General features: G+C 43.9%; 1 pseudogene; it reads right to left on the bottom strand.

Moving 5' to 3' along the window:
* Positions 1-22,067: 22,067 nt before the first annotated feature.
* On the bottom strand, positions 22,068-23,538 carry LOC147093058 (putative G protein-coupled receptor 139; annotated as a pseudogene).
* Between the last annotated feature and the right edge of the window lie 925 nt (positions 23,539-24,463).

Genomic DNA, 24,463 nt, shown 5'->3' with positions numbered 1-24,463 from the left:
TCCTTCATCAAGCACAGTGAACTCGGATACAGCATCTGGCCAATGCAGCGTAAAGCTCCTCTGACTCTACGCAATGAAGCTTACCATCTCACGAACAGCATGGTATGAATAAGGATCGAAATCCCTGTACATGTAGGCATCATGCACTCCCAGGTCAGGTATGGGCGAGCTTTAAAGATGAGTGAATCTCCAGTCAAATTGCCGCCTCAAATACCGAGCCCTTTGCGTCACAGCGCCAGGGACCTGGGTTCGAATCCGGTCTCGGGTGACTGTCTGTGTGGAGTTTGCACATTCTCCCCGTGTTTGCGTGGGTTTCCTCCGGGTGCTCCGGTTTCCTCCCACAGTCCAACGATGTGCGGGTTAGGTTGATTGGCTATGATAAATTGACCCTTAGTGTAAGGGGGATTAAATACGTGGGGTTACGGGGATAAGGTGAGATATGTGTTGGTGTAGGGGTTACGGGGATCGGGTGGGATATGTGTCGGTGCAGGCTCGATGGGCCGAAATGGCCTCTATCTGCACTGTGGGGTTTCTGTGATTCTGTGAATTAAACGGCATCCAACAGCGTGTTAGACTCTCACCTTGAAAAACATCCTGTATTGATGGGATTGATTCTCAGTGGAGCTCCTCGTCTTTCCAATCATTCATGATGCTTCCTGATTAATCCTGTCTTGTTCAATGAGAGTGTTGATCCCATCAGATCTGCTCTGTGAAAGCAGCGACCTTTCTCGAGTCGCAGTTAATGTGGTGCTGATTCGACATTGCTCTCTCCACCTTCCTGAGATAATGCTCACTCCGAGAATATTTTAATATCAAAATGACTCCTTAATCCTGCGATCTATGACTCAAAAACAATGGGACTAATTTTGCGAATATCAATATTAATTTGAATATATTTGATGTGCCATCAATAACTCAAAGACAAGAAGTTAAAGGATTCAACTGAAGGCTTTTAATCGCTAAGAACATTGCACATCATTCCACATCGGATTCATCTGGCAGAATGACTCATACAGCTCTTGAGACCTTTATATGACAAAAGACAGGGGCGGAGCCAATACACACAATAGGGGAAAAGGGGGCGGTACACACAATACAATGCAGGTAAAACACAGGGGCTGATGAAGACATATATTTCATCACAATATTTATCATTAATGACATTTGATTGAATTACTTACCTTAATATTAAATTGTTCTTTTCTTTCTTTGCCCCTATTTATAGGGGCTGAACTCACTCAATATCTGCTGTCAACTCCAGCTCCGCCCACAGTAACTCACCACTGATGGGGCGTCTCCAGGTGACATCACAAAGGAGCCAGGAGCCAATCATACAGCAGCTAGTAACAATGTCAAAGCAGCCGGAGCTCCACCCAGTCGACGTTTCACGGGGGTCACATGACCTTGCACTGCTCCTGGTGCGCAGTCTCACTGGGAATGAACACATGTTATAAATTCTGTCCTGTCTCCGACCCTGTTCTCATGTACCGCAGAGTACCTTCACGACAGGGACTGTAGCGGTTCACCACCACCTTCTCAAGGGAAGGCCATTAGTGATGGGAAATAATGCTGGCCTTGCCTGCGACGCCCACATTCCACGGAAAAATAATAGGCAAGGAAAACAACCTCGGAAAATTGTCCCTTACCAATTCTCCCTCCCATCCTCCAATTATGAGGATCCACTGTTCAATGGCCACCTTCTGGTTTATACATCCGAAAGCTTCCCTCACATAATATCAGGCAGTTTGTCTCCTGCTGCCTTGGCAGTGAAAGACAGTTTGTGGTGATGGTGCTTGGATGATGATGTAACAAACACCTCTGTGTTCCAAAACCAGTCTATTCCCTGTAACAGGAAGGGGCGGCAGAGCCACATTGAAGGGATCATTGGGCTATTAATGGGTGGGGCAATTGGTGCCATAATTAGACTGGAAAGCATGGGCAATAATACTTAGAGCTTCTTCTACATTGTCCCATCGAACACTCCCAGGTCAGGTAGAGCATGGGTTAGATACAGTGTAAAGCATATTTAAACTGCCCATCAAATACTCTCAGATCAGGTTCAGCACGTGGTAGACACTATGTGAAGCTCTTTCTACATGATCCCGTCAATCATACCCAGGTTAGATACATAAATACTTAATTACAGAGTAAAGGTCCCTCTACAAAGTCCCATCATACACCCCCAGGGCAGGTACAGCACGGGTTAGAAACAGAGTAAAACTCCCTCAACACTGGCCCGTCAAAACCTCCGAGGGCAGGTAGACAGGCGTTAGATACAGTGTAAATCTCACTATTATCGTTCAGCAAGCACAGTGAACTCAGATACAGCATGTGGCCAATGCAGCTTACAGCTCCGCTTACACTACCCAATGAAGCGCACCATCTCACGTACAGCATGGTGTGAATACAGGAAAGAAATCGCTGAACATGTAAGCATCACGCAGTCCCTGGTGAGGTGTGAGCGAGCTTCACATACAAATAAATCCCCAGTCAAATTATCGCATCAAAGGCCGAGCCTTTTGCCAGAAATTAAACGGCACACAATAGTTTTTTTAGACACTCACTTGAAAAAATCCTGTACTGATGGGATTTTCAGCCTTTCCCATCTTTGATAAAACGTACTGTTTTATCCCGTCTTGGCCAATGGGAGTGTTGGTCCCACCAGATCTGCTCTGAAACCAGCGACCTTTCTCCAGTCCCAGTTAGTGTGGTGCGGATTCGATTCTGCTCTCTCCACATTCCTGAGAAAGACGCTCTCCAAGAATCTTTTAAAATAAGAATTCATATTAATTCCAGAATCTGTTAGTAGAAAGGAATTGTACTAATTTTTTGAGTATGAATCATTGGGGGCAAGGTATTGACTTGGATAGAGAACTGGTTGGCAGACAGAAAGCAAAGAGTTGGAATAAATGGCTCTTTTTCCGAGTGGCAGGCAGTGACTAGTGTGGTACCGCAGGGATCGGTCCTAGGACCCCAGCTATTCACAATATATATTAATCATCTGGACGAGGGAACTAGATGTAATATCTCCAACTTTGCAGATGACACAAAGCTAGGTGGGCGTCTGTGCTGTGAGGAGGATGCCGAGAAACTCCAGTATGATTTGGATAGGCTGGGTGATTGGGCAGAAGCATGGTAACCACAAACGGCTACCTTGTGCGAGAAAGAAAGTAGGGGCCGAGGTTATGACCTGAAATTGTTGAACTCGATGTTGCGTCCAGAAGGCTGTAATGTGCCCAATTGGAAAATGAGGAGCTGTTCCTCCAGCTTACGTTGAGCTTCCTTGGAACAGTGTAAGAGGCCGAGGATGGAGAGATCAGAGTGGGAGTGGAGTGGAGAATTAAACTGACAGGCGATTGCAAGCTCGGGGTCAGACTTACAGACTCAATGGAGGTGTTCTGCAAAGCGATCACCCAATCTGCGTTTGGTCTCCACGATGTAGAGGAGACGGCATCCTGAGCAGCGAATAAAGTTTACTAAATTGCAAAAGTAGAACCTCGAGTGGGAGGGGGTCCGGCTGCTGTGTGACATTTGCCTTTACTGCTCTGTGATTGGCTCCTGGCACATTTGTGATGTCACCTGGAGACAGGTTTTCAGCTCTGGTTAAACAGTATCAGTGGGATATTATTGTGGGCGGAGCTGGAGCTGGCAACATACATTGTGAGTGAGTTCAGTCCGCAAAAAGAGTACTTCAAGCAAATGTTATTAATTGTAAATAGGTTCAAATTAAACATAGAAACATAGAAGGTAGGAGCAGGAGTAGGCCATTCGGCGCCTCGAGCCTGCTCTGCCTTTCAATGAGATCATGGCTGATCATCCAAATTCAGTACCCTGTCCCTGCTTTCTCCCCATATCCCTTGATCCCTTTAGAATTAAGAAATATGTCTAACTGCTTCTTGAATATATTTAATGATTTGGCCTCAACTGCCTTTTATGGTAGAGAATTCCACAGGTTCACCACAATATTCCTCCTCATCTCTGTCCTAAATGGTTTACCCCCTGTCTTTAGACTATGACCCCTGGTTCTGTACTCCAGCACCATCGGGAACATCCTTCCTGCCTCTAGTCTGTCTAGTCCTGTTAGAATTTTATAAGTTTCAATGAGATCCCCTCGCATTCTTCTAAACTTCAGCGAATATAAGTCCAATCGACCCAATACGTCATTCCTGCCATCCCAGGTATCAGTTTGGTGAATCATCGCTGCACTCCCTCCATGGTAAGAACATCTTTCCTCAGATAAGGTGACCAAAACTGCACACAATACTCAAGGTGTGGTCTCACCAAGGCCCTGTACAAGTGCAGCAAGACATCCTTGCTCCTGTACACGGATCCTCTCGCTATGAAGGCCAACATAACATTTCCCTTCTTAACCGCCTGCTGCAACTGCATGCTTAATTTCAGTGACTGGTGCACAAGGAGACCCAGGTCTCGTTGCACTTCCCCTTCTCCCAATCTATTGCTGTTCAGATAATAATCTGCTTTCCTGTTTTTGCCACCAAAGTGGATAACCTCGCATTTATTCACATTATACTGCATCTGCCCAATCACCCAACCTGTCCAAATCATACTGGAGTTTTTCTGCATCCTCTTCGCAGCACACACGCCCACCCAGCTTTGTCTCATCTGCAAACTTGGAGATATTACTTCTAGTTCCCTTGTCTAGATCATTAATATATATTGTGAATAGCTGGAGTCAAAGCACCAACCCTTGTGGTACCCCACTAGTCACTGCCTGCCACTCAGTAAAAGACCCGGTTATTCCAACTCTTTGCTTCCTGTCTGCCAACCAGTTCTCTATCCAAGTCAGTACCTTACCCCAATCCCATATGCTTTAAATTTACACGCTAATCTCTTATGCGGGACCTTATCGAAAGCCTTCTTAAAGTCCAAATATAGCACATCCACTGGTTCTCCCATATCTATCATTTACATCCTCAAAAAATGCCAGTATATTAGTCAAGCATGATTTACCTTTTGTAAATCCATGTTGACTTTGTCCGATTGTTGACTCCCCCGTCACTGTTTTCCTAGTGCTTTGCTATTACATTTTTATAATGGACTCTAGTATTTTCCCCACTACCCGATGTCAGGCATACCAGTCTATAATTCCCCATTTTCTCTCTACCACCTTTTTTGAATAGTGTTGTTACATTAGCTACCATCCAATCCATGGGAACTGTTCCAGAGTCTATAGAATTTTGGAAGATGATCAGCAATGCATCTACTATTTCTAGGGCCACTTCCTTAATTACCCTAGGATGTAGATTATCAAGCCCTGGGGATTTATCGGCCTTGAATGCCGTCAATTTCCCTAACACCATTTCCCTACAAATACTGATTTAATTCAGTTCCTCCATCTCATTAGACCCTATGTGCCCCGACATCTCTGGGAGGTTATTTGTGTCTTCCTTTGTGAAGACAGAACCAAAGTATGTATTTCATTGGTCTGCCTTTTCTTTGTTCCCCATTATAAATTCCCCTGATTCTGACTGCAACGGACCTACGCTTGACTTTACCAATCATTTTCTCTTCACATATCTATAGAAGCTTTTACAGTCAGTTTTTATGTTCCCTGCAGCTTACTCTCATACTCTATTTTCCACCTCTTAACTAATCACTCTGTCCTCCTTTGCTGAACACTTAACTGCTCCCAATCCTCAGGATTGCAGCATTATCTGGACAATTTATATGTCCTCTCCTTGGATCGTTTGGTATCCCTAATTTCCCTTGTTATCCACGGTGGAGTCACAGTTTTTGTTTTATTTTTATGCCAAACAGGGATGAACAAATCCTGTAGTTCATCCATGCGAACTTTAAATGTTTGCCATTTCCTATCTACCATCAACCCTTTAAGTAATGTTCCCCAATCCATCCTAGCCAACTCGCGCCTCGTACCATCGTAGTTTCCTTTATTTAAATTCAGGACATTAGTCTCTGAGTCAACTAATTCACTCTCCATCTTAATGAAGAATTCTATCATATTATGATCGCTCTATCCCAAGGGGCCTCTCACAACAAGATTGCTAATTAATCCTTTCTCATTACGTAATAACCAGTCTAAGATGGCCTGATCTCTAGTTGGTTCCTCAACATATTGGTCCAGGAAACCATCCTGTATACACTCCAGGAATTCCTCCTCCACAGTATTGTTACTAATTTGGTTAGCCCAATCTATATGTAGATTAAAGTCACCCATGATAACTGCTGTGCCTTATTGCATGCATCTCTAATATCCCACTTAATGCCATCCGCAACCTCAGCATTGCTGTTTGAGGGTCTGTATAGAATTCCCACTAAGATTTTTTGCCCTTGGTATTTCTCAGCTCTACCCATTCAGATTCCACTTCATCAGAGCTAATTTCCTTCCTTGCTATTGTGATAAGCTCCTCTTTAACCAGCAATGCTACCCCACCTCCTTTTCCTTTTTGCGTGTCCTTCCTGAATATTGAATATCCCTGGATGTTGAATTCTCAGCCTTGGTCACCCTGGAGCCATGTCTCCATAATCCCAATTATCTCATATCCGTTTACATCTATTTGCAAAGCTAATTCATCCATCTCATTAGGGAAAGGTTGTACAGGCAGGAAGGGAATGGGTGACCACCAGGCAGAGTAGCAGGGGCAGGCAGGTGGTGCAGGAGTCCCCTTTGTTCATTCCCCTCTCAAACAGATATACCAGTTTGGATACTGTTGAGTGGGATGGCTTATCAGAGGAAGGCAGCAGCAGCCCACTTCCTAGCACCAGGGTCGGTTCTGCTGCACAGGACGGGAGGAAAGAGGGGTAGGGCTATAGTAATAGGGGATTTCATTGTAAGGGGAATTAATAGGCGTTTCAGCGGCCACAAACGAGACTCCAGGATGGTGTGTTGCTTCCCTGGTGCAAGGGTCAAGGATGTCTCAGAGCGGCTTCAGAACATTTTGGAAGGGGAGGGTGAACCGCCAGATGTCGTGGTGCATATAGGTACCAACGATATAGGTGAAACACGGGATGATGTCCTAAAAGCTGAATATAGGGAGTTAGGAGGTCAATTAAAAAATAGGACCTCAAAGGTACTAATCTCAGGTTTGCTTCCAATGCCAGGTGCTAGGAGACCAGCATCGGACCTAGGAGTGAGCAGCGAGGTCAGGAGGAGGAGCTATAACCCGAGGAGGAGCTATAACCCCGCATAAAAACCAGCGGCAGTGACCAAAGGCCTGAGACCAACATCGGACCTAGGAGTGAGCAGCGAGGTCAGGAGGAGGAGCTATAACCCGGCATAAAAACCAGCGGCAGCGACCAGAGGCCCGAGACCATCATCGGACCTAGGAGTGAGCAGCGAGATCAGGAGGAGGAGCTATAACCCGGCATAAAAACCAGCGGCAGCGACCAGAGGCCCGAGACCAGCATCGGACCTAGGAGTGAGCAGCGAGGTCAGGAGGAGGAGCTATAACCCGGCATAAAAACCAGCGGCAGCAACCAGAGGCATACCAAATCAACAGCAGAGGAGAGAGGTAAAAAATAATCCAAGAGTGACGTCACCAGGAAGCAGGTAAGTGATTGGTTGGATTGGTTGGTGAGTATTTCTTCTTTTTATTACAAGCTTAAATTCGGCGGTTTTTTTCTAGGGTCTGTGCTGTAAGGGAGACAGTTGGTTAACCATTAAACTGGTGTAATTTAGAGGGATTGATTTAATCTAAATCCAATTAATTAAATAAATTTTTTTATAATTAATTACATAGAATGGAGCAGATGATGTGTTACTGTTGCGAGATGTGGGAGCCGGTAGACCCCATTGAGGCTAACGGTGATTACATCTGTGACAAGTGTCTGCTGCTACAGGATCTCCAGCTCCGTGTTGATGAGCTGGAGTCTGAGCTTCAGATACTGCGACACATCAGGGAGGGGGAGAAGTACCTGGACTCTGTTTCAGGAGGTGGTCACACTTATGAAGTTAATTAATTCAGATGTAGCCCATGGTCAGGGACAGGACGGTGTGACCACGAGTGAGGCAGGTACGGGGATCCAGAAGGTAGTGTTTGAGGAGCTGCAGCCCTTGTTCTTGTCCAACAGGTTCGAGCTTCTTACTCCTTGTGGAGACGGAAGCAGGGGCTGCAGGGAGGATGAGCAACCTGGCCACAGCACCGTGGAGAGGGGGGCCATTCAAGAGGGGGGAGTAAATAGAAATGTTGTAGTGGTAGGGTATAGTATTATTAGGGGGATAGATAGTGTTCTCTGCAGCCAAGAGCGAGAGTCCCGTAGGCTGTGTTGCCTACCCGGTGCCAGGGTTAAGGACATCTCCTCTGGGCTGGACAGAAACTTGGAGTGGGAGGGGGAGGATCCAGTTGTCGTGGTCCATGTTGGTACCAACGACATAGATAGGACAAGGAAGGAGGTTCGGCTGAGGGAGTTTGAGCAGCTAGGGGCCAAATTAAAAAGCAGAACCGCTAGGGTAATAATCTCTGGATTATTACCTGAGCCACGAGCGAATTTGGCTAGGACAAATAAAATAAGAGAGTTAAATGCGTGGCTCAAAGACTGGTGTGGGAGAAATGGGTTTTGCTTCCTGGGACACTGGCACCAGTACTGCGACAGGAGGGAGCTGTTCCGTTGGGACGGGCTTCACTTGGCCAGTGCTGGGACTAGAGTCCTGGCGGATCATCTTACTAGGGCTGTAGAGTGGGCTTTAAATTAACTAGTCGGGGGGAGGTTCCTAGAGAGCAAATAATAAAAATGACAACAGAGAAGGTCAAAGACTTAGGTAGCAGTGGGGAAATTAAAAACCAGAGCGTGTCAGGAAGGGGTAGAAGGTGTGGAGTAAAAGGTAAAGTAATAAAAAGGGCAATAGCAGGAACGAAGTGTCACAGAACATATTTGAAAGTTCTCTATCTGAATGCACGTAGCATTCGTAACAAAATAGACGAGTTAAAGGCACAAATAGCTACATATGGGTTTGATCTTGTGGCCATTACAGAAACATGGCTGCAGGGTGACAATGCCTGGGAATTAAACATAACAGGTTATTTAACAATCAGGAAGGACAGGCAGGAAGGAAGGGGAGGTGGGGTGGCTATGTTAATAAAGGAAGGAATCACTGTAATACAGAGAAATGATATTGGGTCAAAGGATCAGGATAATGAAACAGTTTGGGTGGAGATAAGGAATAATAAGGGGAAAAAAACACTAGTGGGTGTCGTATATAGGCCTCCGAACAGTGGCAACTCGGTTGGACGGAGTATCAATCAGGAAATAGTTGAGGCTTGTAATAAGGGAACATCTATAATTATGGGGGATTTTAACTATCATATAAATTGGACGAATCAAATTGGGCAGGGCTGCCTTGAGGATGAGTTCATTGAGTGTATTAGGGATGGGTTTCTTGAGCAGTATGTAACTGAACCAACCAGGGGGCAAGCAACCTTAGATCTGGTCCTGTGTAACGAGACAGGATTAATTAAAAATGTCCTGGTAAAGGATCCCCTTGGAATGAGTGACCATAACATGGTTGAATTCCATATTCAGTTAGAGGGTGAGGAGGCTGTATCTCAAACAAGCGTGCTAAGCTTGAATAAAGGAGACTATGAAGGTATGAGAGCGGAATTGAGTAAAGTGGATTGGGAAAATAGGTTAAAGGATAAGACGATACATGATCAGTGGTGTACATTTAAGGAGTTAATTTACAAATTCCAAAAAAAGTATATTCCACTGAGAAAAAAAGGGTGTAAAAGAAAAGACAGCCTTCCGTGGCTAAGTAAAGAAATTAAGGATAGTATTCGACTAAAAACAAGGGCATATAAGGTAGCCAAATCTAGTGGGAGGATAGAGGATTGGGAAAACTTTAAAAGACAGCAAAAAATAACAAAAAGATTGATTAAGAAAGGGAAGATAGATTATCAAAGTAAATTAGCAAAAAATATAAAGACAGATAGTAAGAGTTTTTATAGTTATATAAAAAGAAAAAGGGTTGCTAAAGTAAATGTTGTTCCCTTAGAGGATGAGACCGGGAAATTAATGGTGGGAAATATGGAGATGGCAAAAACACTGAATGAATATTTTGTATCAGTCTTTACAGTAGAGGACACCAAGAATATCCCAACACTTGACAAGCAGGGGGCTATAGGGGGGGAGGAGCTAAAAACGATTAAAATCACTAAGGAAGTAGTAATTGGTAAAATAATGGGACTCAAGGCGGATAAATCACCTGGACCTGATGGCTTACATCCCAGGGTTTTGAGGGAAGTGGCGGTAGGGATTGTGGATGCATTGGTAATAATCTTCCAAAACTCCCTGGACTCAGCAAAGTTCCCGGCAGACTGGAAAACTGCTAATGTAACACCCTTATTTAAAAAGGGCAGTAGACAGAAGGCTGGAAACTATAGACCGGTTAGCCTAACATCTGTGGTAGGTAAAATTTTGGAGTCCATTATTAAGGAGACAGTAACAGGACATTTGGATAATCATAATTTAATAAGACAAAGTCAGCATGGTTTTATGAAGGGGAAGTCATGTTTGACAAATTTGCTGGAGTTCTTTGAGGAAGTAACATATAGGGTGGATAAAGGTGAACCAGTGGACGTAGTGTATTTAGACTTCCAAAAGGCATTTGACAAGGTGCCACACAAAAGATTATTGCTTAAGATAAAAAATCACGGGATTGGGGGTAATGTTCTGGCATGGATAGAGGATTGGCTATCTAACAGAAGGCAGAGAGTTGGGATAAATGGTTCATATTCAGACTGGCAATCAGTAACCAGTGGTGTTCCGCAGGGGTCAGTGCTGGGTCCCCAACTCTTTACAATCTATATTAACGATTTGGAGGAGGGGACCGAGTGTAACACATCAAAGTTTGCAGATGATACTAAGATGGGAGGGAAAGTGGTGAGTGAGGAGGACATAAAAAACCTGCAAGGGGACATAGACAGGCTAAGTAAGTGGGCAGAGATTTGGCAGATGGAATACAATATTGGAAAGTGTGAGATTATGCACTTTGGCAGGAACAATCGTAGAGCAAGTTATTATCTTAATGGCAAGAAACTTGAAAGTACTGAATTACAAAGGGATCGGGGGTTCCTGGTGCACGAAACTCAAAAGGTTAGTATGCAGGTGCAGCAAGTGATTAAGAAGGCCAATGGAATGTTGGCTTTCATTGCTAGGGGGATAGAATATAAAAATAGGGAGGTATTGCTTCAGTTGTACAAGGTGTTGGTGAGACCGCACCTGGAATACTGCATACAGTTTTGGTGTCCATACTTAAGAAAGGACATACTTGCTCTCGAGTCAGTACAAAGAAGGTTCACTCGATTAATCCCGGGGATGAGGTGAAGGGCATATGAGGAGAGGTTGAGTAGATTGGGACTCTACTCATTGGATTTCAGAAGAATGAGAGGCGATCTTATTGAAACATATAAGATTATGAAGGGGTTGGATCGGGTGGATGCAGGGAGGATGTTCCAGATGATGGGTGAAACTAGAACTAGGGGGCATAGTCTTAAAATAAGGGGCTGCTCTTTCAAAACTGAGATGAGGAGGAACTACTTCACTCAGAGGGTGGTAGCTCCATGGAATATGCTGCCCCAAAAAGCAGTCGAAGCTACATCATTACATAAATTTAAAACAGAAATAGACAGTTTCCTAGTAGAAAAGGGAATTAAGGGTTACGGGGAGCGGGCAGGAATTTTGACATGAGTCTAGGTTTGGATAGGTCATGGCCCTGTGGGTAGCGGAGCGGGCCCAGGGGCCGTGTAGCCTGATCCTGCTCCTGTTTTCGTGTGTCTAATGCTGTTAGATTCAGGAGATAGTCCTGTCATAGTGGATTGGCGGTTAGGATCAGATCAGCCATGATCTTATTGAATGGCGGAGCAGGCTCGAGGGGCCAATTGGCCTACTCCTGCTCCTATTTCTTATGTTCTTATGTTCTAGTCAGAGTAGAAATAGAAGGACGTTTCAGGTGAATAAGTGGCTAGAGGAATGATGCAAGGGGGAGGGATTCAAATTCCTGGCACATTGCAACCGGTTCTGGCGGAGGTGGGACCAGTACAAACTGAACGGTTTGCACCTGGGCAGGACCGGACTTGATTTCCTAGGGGGAGTGTTTGCTAGTGCTCTGTGGGTGGGTATAAACTAAAATGGCAGGGGTTTGGGAACCTTGAGCAGGGAGACAGAGGAAAGGGAAACCAGGATAGAAGCAAAAGAGAGGAAGGGGAAAAACAAAGGTGGACATCGGAGAAATCAAGGGTTTAAATGCCTTCTGTGATTGATGGGCATCGCATATATAGGTTACTCTGTTGGTTCAAATTTCCTTCAAATTATATTGGCTGGAATGTTTTTTCTTTTTCATAGACGCTTTTTGCTCTGTCTTCCATCCACCGATGACTGCAAATCTCCATATGGCTATGTTTTGCGCCCAGTTGGGCATTTGCCGACAGTTATAGAACAGAACTGATATTCTGCGCTCATGACGCCAATATGGCTGAATACTGGGGGCAGTGTATAACAGGCAATCGATGTGATACCGATAATTTCATATCCACCGTCCATGCCCAGTGTTGTCCTATTTGGTGATTTACCTTATTGTTGTTTGTGGGACCTTGCTGTGCGCATATTGGCTTCTGGATTTCCTGACATGACTGCAGTAACTACACTTTAAAAGTACTTTATGCGCTTTAAGCCGCGTTAGGATGTCCTGAGCCCTTGAAAGACGCTATGTAAATTCAAGGGGGGAAAAATTCAGTTGATTGCGCCTCCCATTAGCACCTTAAGAGGGCACCAATTGGGGCACAAAGCAACTAAAGGCCAGGCGTGGCGATGTTTGTGCTGCTCGTGAAGTTAACTAGACATTTTCCGATGGTGCTAATCACTACTGCCATGATCGCCTGTACTGGCAGATTGTCATGTCAATCGAGTGAACAATGCCCCATTAGCACAACAGTCCGGATATTGAGTGGTGCCCCCTGACTTACCGCCTGCCGTTCGCAACGACAGGTTGAGGGGAGCATTATGCTGTCAGAAAGGGACTAGGGGAGCGCTATTTAAAGGCGACCGCTTCCTGCCTTTTTTTGTCGGTGACATTTTTGCACCACGCATTCTGAGAGAGGGGGAGAGAGACTTCTGGAGAGATTCAACGTGGTGTGAAGGAGTTATGAGCAATGAGCAGCACTTTGCAGGTTTATTTTGATTCGCCCTTCCTTGCTTCACCAGCATTCTGATGTAGCGCCTCACTCCTCGTCCTTTGCGCCTAAAGGCAGGTGTGAAGCACCTGATTTAGCGCTCCAATCACCTTCAGGGCGATAAAAGCCAAGTTTGCTGTTGGAGGCGATGATTAGCGCCAGGCGCAAAAGTTTGTGCATGGCCGATAACAGCGCCCTAAATGGGGCGATACCAAATTTTTCCCCCAAGTGTAGAAACTCGTCTTGGGCAGTAAGGCGAAATGACATTGCTTCCTGTTATAGGCGCCGCCCTATATTCTGTCCCATAGCAGCGTATAACAGGCGAGCGATGTGACGCCACCGATTGGCCACTACTCCCATGGTCAATTTCACCCGAAATTCTTTATTTTCAGCCAGTCCTCCAGGACTATTTGTAAGGAGCATTGCAGCGACCCCCATTTAAGCTGTTTTACATACAAGTTGTAAAGGTAGTTAGCGATCCATTTGGGTATAGTGGAAACTGAATATCCTGAAACTAAACTTATTTTCAATTTCGGCCTGGGGGGAAATCAGGCAGGAGCCGACTGTTCACCAGTCATGGACACCGCCGAATTTCCCTTCCATTGATTCTAACGTAAAAGACAATAGGGCAGTAAGTAAAATATCCTACCAGCAGTTTAAACCCATTAAAGTTGGAACGTTCACATGAACCTGTGGCTTATTTAGCAGAATTAACTAAAGCACAGCAAAGTTCAGTAGACATTGAATTATTATCTTCTTCCATATTTTCCGAATACTTATTTATAAAGTGCCGATACTGGTGAAGTAGCCACCAATTGTTTCAAGATTCTGCCATCAGAGTCAGTTGGACAGTGACAGCATTTGGATTGTGGGTGAGATTTCATTTCCTGTCGATGAAACCGACTCTCAAAAATTCTTAGACGCAGCAACAGGTTTAAATGCTTGCTGTAAATCTATTGCATAATTAGGTAGAAAGAAAGACTGGAATAACAGGGGTGTAACTGGCGCGAAGTTCTCCATTGTTTATCTATAATTCGGAACACGATGATCATGTTGGATGTGCTTTTATAAAAGTGCAGAGAATTATGTGGCTGTAGGCTGTTAGTGGAGGATTACAGAATTCCGTCATGAGTCTGACAACCGCACTTAGCATTGGAATATGCCATATGTTCCATTCAATTTTAGAAGAATCCAAAGGGATCTATATCTTGGTCGGAATTAAAAGACTTTGCTTTAGATTAAAGTTGCACAGAGCCGATGTCCACAAGTCAATTGATCTCGAAAAAACATTAAGCATAAATATTAGCAATGTATTTGTTATCCTTCAACTGCAAAAAATAAAACAAAACTGCTGAACAAATAAACTGTAAGGAGTGAAAAAATCAGGAGCTCCTGAGTATATTTGGTGACACGTCTCAGAACCGCCGTAGCGTTGCACCAATTGGCTATTAGTATCAGAAGTGTGGCAAACCAGATTCATATTTGAATGGTCACCTGCGTCATCATGAGCCCCGACTCCAGACTGTAGCGCTCTGCACGATGGGCCACAGGAAGTGAGGTCACAGTCTGATTGTCTTAGAACAGGAAATGCCGCTGCCGATCAGTGTCTGTGTTAGAATGATTCGGCTTTCTCAGTGACCAGATGTCAGTTTCCTCAGTCCAGGAATTCCGCCGGACCAACAAGTTAGGGCAGTAAAATACAGGGATCCTCCGGGAATGTGACACTCTCAAGAATTGGGCCTATTAGGGACCAAAAAGGAGATCTCCATGTGTAAGCAGGGGGCATGTCTTACGTACTAAATGAGTACTCTGCATGTGTCTTTACTAAAGAAAAGTATGCGGCCAATGTCACAGTAAAAGATGCGATAATTGAGAAATTGGATAGGAAAAACATACATCAAGAGGAGGCACTTAAAAGACTGGCAGCGCTCATAGTAGAAAAGTCAACTGGACCAAATGGCCTGTATCCGAGGAAGCTGATGGAAGTAAGGGTTGAAATTGCAGATACTCTGAACAAAATCTTCAAATCCTCTTTAGATATGGGAATGCTGTCACAATAGTAATGGATTGCAAATATTACACCCGTTCATAAAAGGGTAGAGGGATGAACCAGTCAGCCGAACCTCGTGCGGAAACATTTGGAGACAATAGTACGACTGAAAGTTATTTAGCACTTAGACATTGTGGGTTAATCAATGAAAGCCAGCACGGATTGTTTTACTAATTTGAACGAGTCCTTTCATGAAGTAACATAGCCGGTTAATGAGGATAGTTGCAGTTGATGTTGTATATATGGGCTTTAAAAAGGCGTTTCATAGAGTACTACATGATAGAACTGTTAGCAAAATTGAAGCCAAAATTGAAGTCAAAATTTAAATCAAAATTGAACACAGAAAACAGGAAGCTTACGATAAAAGTTAGGTAAATAATTCAGTGAAACACCAAGTTAAATACAAATTAGGAAGGTTTTTGATAAAGTAAATTCGAAGAAACTGTTTCCAGGGGCAGACTTCTCGGTAACCAAAGGACACATAAGAACATAAGCAATAGGAGCAGGAGTAGGCCATTCGGCCCTTCGATCCTGCTTCGCCATTCAATGAGATCCTGGCTGACCTTCTGCCTCATTTCCATTCCCCAGCCTTATCGCCATGTGACAGATTTAAGGTAAATGGCGCATAAACCAGCGGGGAGAAGAGGTAAAAATGAATGAAAAAATTAAGTAGCAGAGGAGTCGGACTAATTGTTTATCTCTTTCAGCAGCCGGCACAGGCACGTTGATCCAAATGGCCTCCTTCCATTCTGTATAATTCTGGGATTCATTGATTGTATGATCCCCACGCCATTGTTCTCAGTGAGTGGCAGTGTAGGGTGCAAATGTAACAAATGCTCCAGGAAGAATGTGAGGAGACTGATTGTGGGAAGTGGTTAAGGAATCTTGAGCTAACTTTGGGAGATGTGGGTTCACAGTGAAGAGCTCAGACTGCACAGAAAGGCACAAGTTCACGTGACCCCTCCACGAGGTCTTTCTCACCAATTACCAGGAACAGGTAAGGAATGGTGAAAGGGTTGTTATTTCCTTCAAGAGAAATTATAATATTCAGAAAAGTTAGCATTTTTTATTATTGCTAGTGGTTCAATTAAAGCGCATCACACATTATATCCAATCATTACAATATACAACTCCCAGAATGCAGCAACATATTAGCGCACATCATTCTGTGTAACTCTCAATTCTGCAATGCAGCCTAACCCCGCCCCTACACAGCTTCAGTCCAATTCCTCAGTGAGGCTTTAAAGGAGTGAATGAAAGATCCATCTGTTTCCGCAGCATATATATTTCAGGATAATAAAACCCAGCTTTGAAACAACGGGATCACCACGACTTGGGAAGATACTTGGATTCAGAACACAGGACTTTCCGTGCATTTTTTGATGCCATGGGCCCCTTCAACACAACACGACAGAATTCACATTTTTAATTCAATGGTTTGCATATAACTAGTTCTCCAGCTTTGGATTTGTACAGTAGGGACAGGCACCGCAGATTATCCCATTAACAACTGTGAGGATGATTAGGATTAATCGGCAACTTAACAAAATAACGTTAAATAACAGAGTTCATATTATTGCCTCCTAAACTGCAGTAAATGAAGTGACAGGTGTACTCCATTTATAGGTGTATTTTCGATGCTATTCGCTTCGTTCAAGATAAATTTCTTGCTTTCTTCGTTGTAAATCTTGATTATTAAACACCTCAGATTGAATTTTGGTCGTGACACAGCACATGGATGTTGCAGTTTGTTTATAGAAGGTTATGTTTGTCATGTGATAAATTTTCGACAACATAGTTGTAAACTTAAGAAGCAGATCAATTAGTTTGTTCCGAATGACCCTCTTCTTAATTCAGTAAATAACATACAGATTTCGGTCACCCAGTGAGCTGAAACATTCCGCCCGGCTTCCCATCTAACTCTTAGTATCACATGTAGATATTTATGATTGAACTCCTTGCCAGAGCGAAGAATTTGAGCAATTTGTGCATTCTTCATGTAACATTAAAATTGACATTAGGTCAACTGGCAGTTTCCTCTTTTAGAAAGCACGATTTTCTAGATTGTCTTCAAAACTGGAACTGTGAATTCCTAAAACCACTGGGAGTGAGCTGCGTGACATAAAGAGTGCAGAGATATTCTTTCTATGGTTAGGTTGCCAGATGTGTCCACACAGTCCAAATGAGGCAAGCCCAACACTTTTTGTGATGACCATAACACATTTCCTTTGAATGCTATCCCTCTGATATTCTGGGGTCCATTTTCGAACAAAGGGGAGATCGGGATCTGGCAGAGTGCGGGAACCCGTGGGACTGGGATCTGTCAGAGTGCAGGAACCCGTGGGACTGGGATCTGGCAGAGTGTGGGTAACCGTGGGACTGGGATCTGTCAGAGAGCGGGAACCCGTGGGACTGGGATCTGGCAGAGTGTGGTTAACCGTGGGACTGGGATCTGTCAGAGTGCGGGAACCCGTGGGACTGGGATCTGGCAGAGTGCGGGAAACAGTGGGACTGGGATCTGGCAGAGTGCGGAAACCCGTGGGACTGGGATCTGGCAGAGTGTGGGTAACTGTGGGACTGGGAACTGGCAGAGTGTGGGTAACCGTGGGACTGGGATCTGGCAGAGTGTGGTTAACCGTGGGACTGGGATCTGTCAGAGTGCGGGAACCCGTGGGACTGGGATCTGGCAGAGTGTGGGTAACCATGGGACTGGGATCTGTCAGAGTGCGGGAACCCGTGGGACTGGGATCTGGCAGAGTGTGGTAACCAGTGGGATTGGGATCTGGCAGAGTGCGGGAACCCGTGGGACTGGGATCTGGCAGAGTGTGGGTAAATGTGGGACTGGGAACTGGCAGAGTGTGGGTAACCGTGGGACTGGGATCTGGCAGAGTGTGGGTAACCGTGGGACTGGGAACTGGCAGAGTGCGGGATCCATTGGGACTGGGAACTGGCAGAGTGCGGGAACCCGTGGGACTGGGATATCGCAGAGTGCGGAAACCAGTGGGACTGGGATCGGGCAGGGTGTGGTATCGGACAGAAAGAAAGGGAACAAGGAGGGCGGGGCCATGATGTGAAGGAGAGCAGGAAGAGTCGAACAAATCAATAGGCGCAGACACCCCACTTTGATTTAATAAAATATTGATCCTATTTTGTTTCCGCTTTTAAATATCGATCGGTGAAATTATATTAAGAGCGAATCGATAAAACCATTAATAGAAGAGATTGGATCCGTTTCAATGGGGAATTGGTTAACAAACGTATAATGTATTTTTCTAAACCTTAAATTGTTGATTCTACAGAACAATGAAAGAATAATCTTCCAAACTGAGCATGCAAGAGATCTGAGAAACCTGAAAACTGTCGGCATGGCCAGAACCTGCGATAGTTCTCCATGGAGCATGCAATGTTCAGGGGGGGATTTGTTCAAAATTATGAGGGGCTCTGACTAAATAAGGCAACATTGTTTCCACAGGCAGGAACGTTGATAATCAGGGCCACAGTTTAAGGCAATTGGTAAATGAACCAGCGAGGAGATGGGATTTTTTTTTAACATAGCGACCTGTTATGATCTAGAATGCATTGCCTGAAATGGTACCGGTGCAGATTACAGCTCTTTTCACGACCTACGGACGTCCCAAAGCACTTTACAGTCAATTATGTACTTCTTCAAGTGCAGTTACTGTTGTAATGTAGGAAGCGTCATAGCCAATTTGAGCACAGCAAGCTCTCACAAACAGCAATGAGAAAATGACCAGATAATCTGTTTTAGTGATATTGTCTGAGGGATGAATATTGGCCAGGTCTCTGTGGAGACCTCCCCTGCTCTTCTTTGAAATAGTGCTGTGGGATCTTTTGTAGCTCCTGACACAGCAGTCGGGGCCTTGGTTTGAAGTTCCATCCGAAAGGCGGCACCTCCGACAGTGCAGCACACACTCAGTATTGCATTGAGGTGTCAGCATAGATTTTATGCTCAGGTCTCTGGAGCGGGAAATTTAACCACTACCATCTGATGCAGAGGCGAGAGAGCTAGCACAGAGCCACTGCTGACATCTTTATAAAATTAGTAACTTTTTAAAGGGAATTAAATATATACTTGTAAAAGCCAGGTTTGCTGGGCTGTGGGGAAAGTGCAGCGGAGTTGGACTAATTGGATACCTAGTTCAAAGAGCCGAGAGAGGCATGATAGGCCGCATGGTCTCCTTATGGGTCTTTGATTCTATGATTCTATGCCTCGAGCATTACCCGTGACCCTCAGCCAATAATGACAATGGAATGAAAGCTGAGGAAACCGTTGGATAATTTTCCAATAATCCACCCGCGTGTGTGTGAGACTCCGGCAGTGGTGCAGGTCTAGGAGATCCGACCGCAAGATTAGACAAGTGGAGAGTAGTTAAAAAGGAGCTAGTGGGTGTGGAATTAAAATATATTTATCAATGTAAAAGCGAATAGGAGGCAACATGGGCCCACGTCATTATGTCGGGAGCATTATTAAGGATTAAGAAAAAGTTTTTTAATTATTCAACGAATCTATCAGATAAATTGTAAGGACCAGCAAAGACCGCTTGGTAAGTAAAATAAACAATTTAGATCACATGTGAATCATTGATGGCTTGTATGAGAGACAGCGATCAAGGCGTTAATTAAACATGGTTACAGTGTTCAAACACATAACATGTGAATCTAGAATCCAGGGACACAGAGAGCATGAGATAAAGCAATAGGGACTGACAGGAGTGACGGTTTACTGACACTGCTGCAATTTTCCTCAATTAAATAAGATTTCTGAGGATCCGACATTGGCTGAAATTATCCCAGTGTTAAAAATAAGGACAGGAGAGATCTAGAAAACGAGCTCCTGTGAGACCAGTAATGTTAAAGGGAATTATATTGGTTTGAGGGGCGATGTGTCATCTTCAATTAACCCGCTGGAGCTTCTGAAACACATCACTGGCCTATAGGTCAGTGGAAATGCAGCTGGGATGACCCAGTCAGATTTTAATGAAGCAACGGACAAGGTTCCACGTCTACAAACGGTGAGGAATTATGGGATTGGGTGGGAGATCAGGCAATGCACAGGGAGCTAATTACAAAATGAAAGTAGGTTATTGACAAATGGAAATCAGTAAGGGACAGGTGACTATTGAAACTCGGGGATCTTCCTTGGTATCAGTTTATTTATAATCATTTGTTCAATAGAAGCTCAATGGGGCTGAGAGTAGCTTAGGCACAAAAATAATTAAACTTATACCAGCATATGTAACACTATAAAACCATAGAAATGTACTGGGCGGGAGTATGTAATTTCACCCATTCTATCTGTACTGGGTTCTATGAGACATGAATCAAAAACTATCTGCACTGTCCTCCTCTCTCCACAGAAAATGATTTTCTCTTTTAACAAATGTTCACCTAACTTTCCCTTAATTATTTTCTGAGGCCAAACATTCCGTGCTCCAGCAACCCTTTGCAAATCTAAGATTCTGATAACCTCTCTGCTCATTCCCTTTGTGACCATTTTAAGTCGATCACTGTTGATTGCCAGCTCCCCAACTAGATGGAATGATCTCTCCCTCTTCACTCTGACGAAACTGTTGATAATTTTTAACACCTCTATTAAATCTCCTCTTATCTTTCGCTGTTCCAGTGTAAGTAGTCCCTACATCTTGACCCTGATCACCAGTATAATTCTGATCCATGGCACCATCCAAGTGTATCTACACTACCCGCTCTCAGTGGATTTAATGGCCTTTCCACAATGAGGGACCGAAGCTATACTTGGTGTTCCAACGGTGGCCTCACCAGTATTTTGAAAAGATTCATCATCACTTCTTTATTCTTGTGATTAACGTCTCTGCCAATAAAACTGTAATTATTGTTGGTTAGCTCATGAACTTTCTAGGAATTGAACATTTGGATCTGTATATCTCGCTGTCCATCCATACCCGTCAGCTCCTTCCCATTGAGAGCCTGCTCCCATTCCTTGGCGTTTCTCGCAAAATCAGGCGAGATCACCTGTGAACAATTTGTAACTGAATCAAATATACTGGTATTTTTCAATTATTATTTGGAACAATGTGTAACCGAATAATAAGACTATAATGACCAACCATTATTTCTGACCGTCTGCAAATGTTCATCCGAACAGAGAAGACTTAATCTTAGTTTTATTTTACCTGAGTTTCTGGCATTGTTTTCAACAGATCACTCGCAACAATTGTAATAATTAATAACTTTATGTAAAGTCATTCATTTTACATTCCTTTACACCTTTGTATGGAAGGCTGATTGAGACAGAATATCAGTAATATTACTCCTAATACTTTTACCGACAGCACAAAACAAGAGCTGACTCCATCTTTGTGCTGAGTGACAGATATCAGTTAGTGCACAATCGAGATTTTATGTCAGTATCTGGGACAAAAGAGGTGAAAGGTCACATCGATGTGCCGAGTTCCGAATATTTCCTCCATTCGAAAACTGATCACGGGACATGAGCCCCTCTATTTGTCAATGAGGAATGGAGTCCGATAGAAAGACCCGCGCCTGCAATATTCACCCCAAACCTCCAGGAAAGTTGGCAATATCGGCGACCACTAGACTTTTGATTGTTTTGGCAACGAATCAAACTTTATTGATGATATTAAAGGGGCGTGCTCGATCCCAGTATCTGCAGCGTCAGGTGGATTCCACTTTTTGCTCAAATGTCCATTCAGGAATCTCATAATTTTTGCCTTTGATCCATGAACTTGAAATGTACTAAATTTGCAGGAATAGGATAGGTTTAATCAAGGAATGAAATATGAAAATTTAAGCATTGCAGACATCAAACGCATGCTGCAAAATGGAAGAAATGTTCACACAAGTTCTCACCACGTTACCAGAAAGAAGGACGTTCTAAGGTTAAAAAATAGTTGAAATGGAGATTTAGTCATGAGGAAACTTTCGCTTGATTGATTCTTCTTATTCTCATTTTCTAACTATTCTCTGAATGAGTGCCCAAGGGGATTTTACCACGCTCTTCAGCTCTTCTCTGAATTTCCTCTGTGTCGCTACATAAATACACGGGTTTTGACAGCAACTCAAAAACTTTAATATTATTCCTGTTTCACTGGCGATATATCCAGGGTCTGTGCGGTCACCTCGGTAATAGGTGATGTTTGTCAGTCTGGTAGTTACCAAACACACGGCAGCTGTCATCCACAACAATATAAAACTGCCCGATATTGTGAACAGTAAAATGATGGATTTCCTTCGGTTCTCATTCTCTCAATCGCTCTGATTCTCACTTCTGTGACCCCGGAGACCCCTGCGGGCTCTGCTGGCCACTAAAATACGTCTGATTGTCAAATAATTAAACAAGGCGATTAAAGTAAAAGGAAGCCAAACGCCCCAGGCGCTGTAAAACCAGAGGTAGACAACACCTGGAGTGGAGGAATAAAAAGCCACACTGTTCCGGCAGCCCCACTGCACATTGTTAATTATTTGTTCAGGTTCAAAGGCAAACAAAACAGGGATGTTCTTTACAAGGATTAGGACCGTGAACGCTGTAATGACCAAGGCCGCAGTTCTCTTAGTGCAATACTTTGCTTTAAACTTCTGACAATAGATAACCACAAATCGATCAAATGTGAAGGAGACGGTGAACCAGACAGACAAATCGAGGTTGACAGCAGTGCTGTATAGAATGAACTTACACACGGGAGTGTGGTACAGGAATGAAAGTGGAAAGTGATAATTGAAAATATAATACACCATTACATTAATGATCAAGACCAGTAGATCTGCTGTTGCCATGGCCACCATGTAGGCATAGATACACTTGGAAAGGCCACAGTTTCCTCGGGAGAGAATCACAATTGTCACCAAATTCGCTGTAAGAAAGAGAGAGGAGAGAATTAATGTTCCAGTGTCTGATTGAAATATATATGGAGATGGCTGTAGAGAGCAGTTTACTCCCGTCACTGTGAATATCAACACGGAGCAGGGTAGGAACAGGATTAATTTTGGAGCCATTTCCCGGGTAACCCACCCACACATTTTCATGAGCTGCTACAGCGGTTACTCTGCACGGAGTGACAAGACGTTCGGGAAATCCACTTAAAACCTTGTGTTGGAGCTTCGAAAAACATTGTAACAATAGTAAGGTTATCAGATTAAGTGTAATGCTGACATCTAGAAAACTCGCTACCTTATCAAAGCAGGTTGTTTGTACATGATTACAATTAACACCGATTAACAAAAAACAACTAACAATGGCTCACCGGGGACGCCGACAGCTGTGAGAATCGGGAAGTAAATCTCTTTGATCAGCAGAATAATTGGTCGCCACATTTTCTGTGAGAATGGATGAATTCTGTCGGAGATGAAAGACTCTGACTGGTGCACGGCTGAGGCAATGGATGGGAACTTATATTTAACCACACATCAATCCTCCAGCGATTCAATCAGCTTAATCATAATTAACATTAGTTACAGTCATTGAACAAATAGACTCATGTAGTGCGTTTTTTAACTGATAAATCAGGTTCTGAGAAATATGTGAAATTGTTATTGGACAGTTTTTAAAAAAATACACAATTGAAACATTATTTATGAGTAGGAAGTGCAATCTCTCCGTACTGGTGCTGATGCTAGTCCTACAGACCTGCTGAATTCAACTGCCCAGGCAATATTCGTCATCACCGTGCCATTGAGTCATTCCTAGAGAACCACTCCTCCAGAACAGGCGGTAAAACAAATGCTGCAATTGTGATGAACCCAGTCTGGCAGCATTAGAGTTGGCAGTGCTCTTCCTGAAATAATGTTACCCTATATTTAGATTAGAGGAGACAGTTCTTCTCCTGTAATACTGGTATTGTACACTTATGCTAGATGTGTCCTTGCTCCCCAGGTACTAGTATATTATCAGAGTTGAACGTGCTGCTATGGTAATAGTGGTAGCACTAAACTAACACTACTATTGACAGTGCTCTTCCAGTACTAGTGGATAACCCCCTCAAACATTGGATGTGCGTATGCTCATTCTGTTCAGTGGTGCCCCTTCACTGCCACTAGATTCGACCGTGTCCCTCCTGTCGCAATGCTACCCCTACACTTAAATTAGGTTTGTGCAAGTGTCTCCGGTAAAAGTGGCATCACTAAAGTTACAGCAATGGTGAACGTTGTCCTCCAGTTCTAGCGGGACCCCTACACTTACACTAGATGTGACTGTGAACCTCCTGTATTATGGGTACCTTACACCTGCACTAAAGTTGACTGAGCTCCTCCAGTA

The sequence above is a fragment of the Somniosus microcephalus genome, unplaced genomic scaffold, assembly GCF_052327205.1.
Source record: "Somniosus microcephalus isolate GS21.2 unplaced genomic scaffold, FLI_Smic_1.0 unresolved_chr2, whole genome shotgun sequence".
Taxonomy (NCBI): Eukaryota; Metazoa; Chordata; class Chondrichthyes; order Squaliformes; family Somniosidae; genus Somniosus; species Somniosus microcephalus.
The sequence above is the reverse complement of the archived record's forward strand: the minus strand, read 5'-3'. Positions and strand labels throughout refer to the sequence as shown.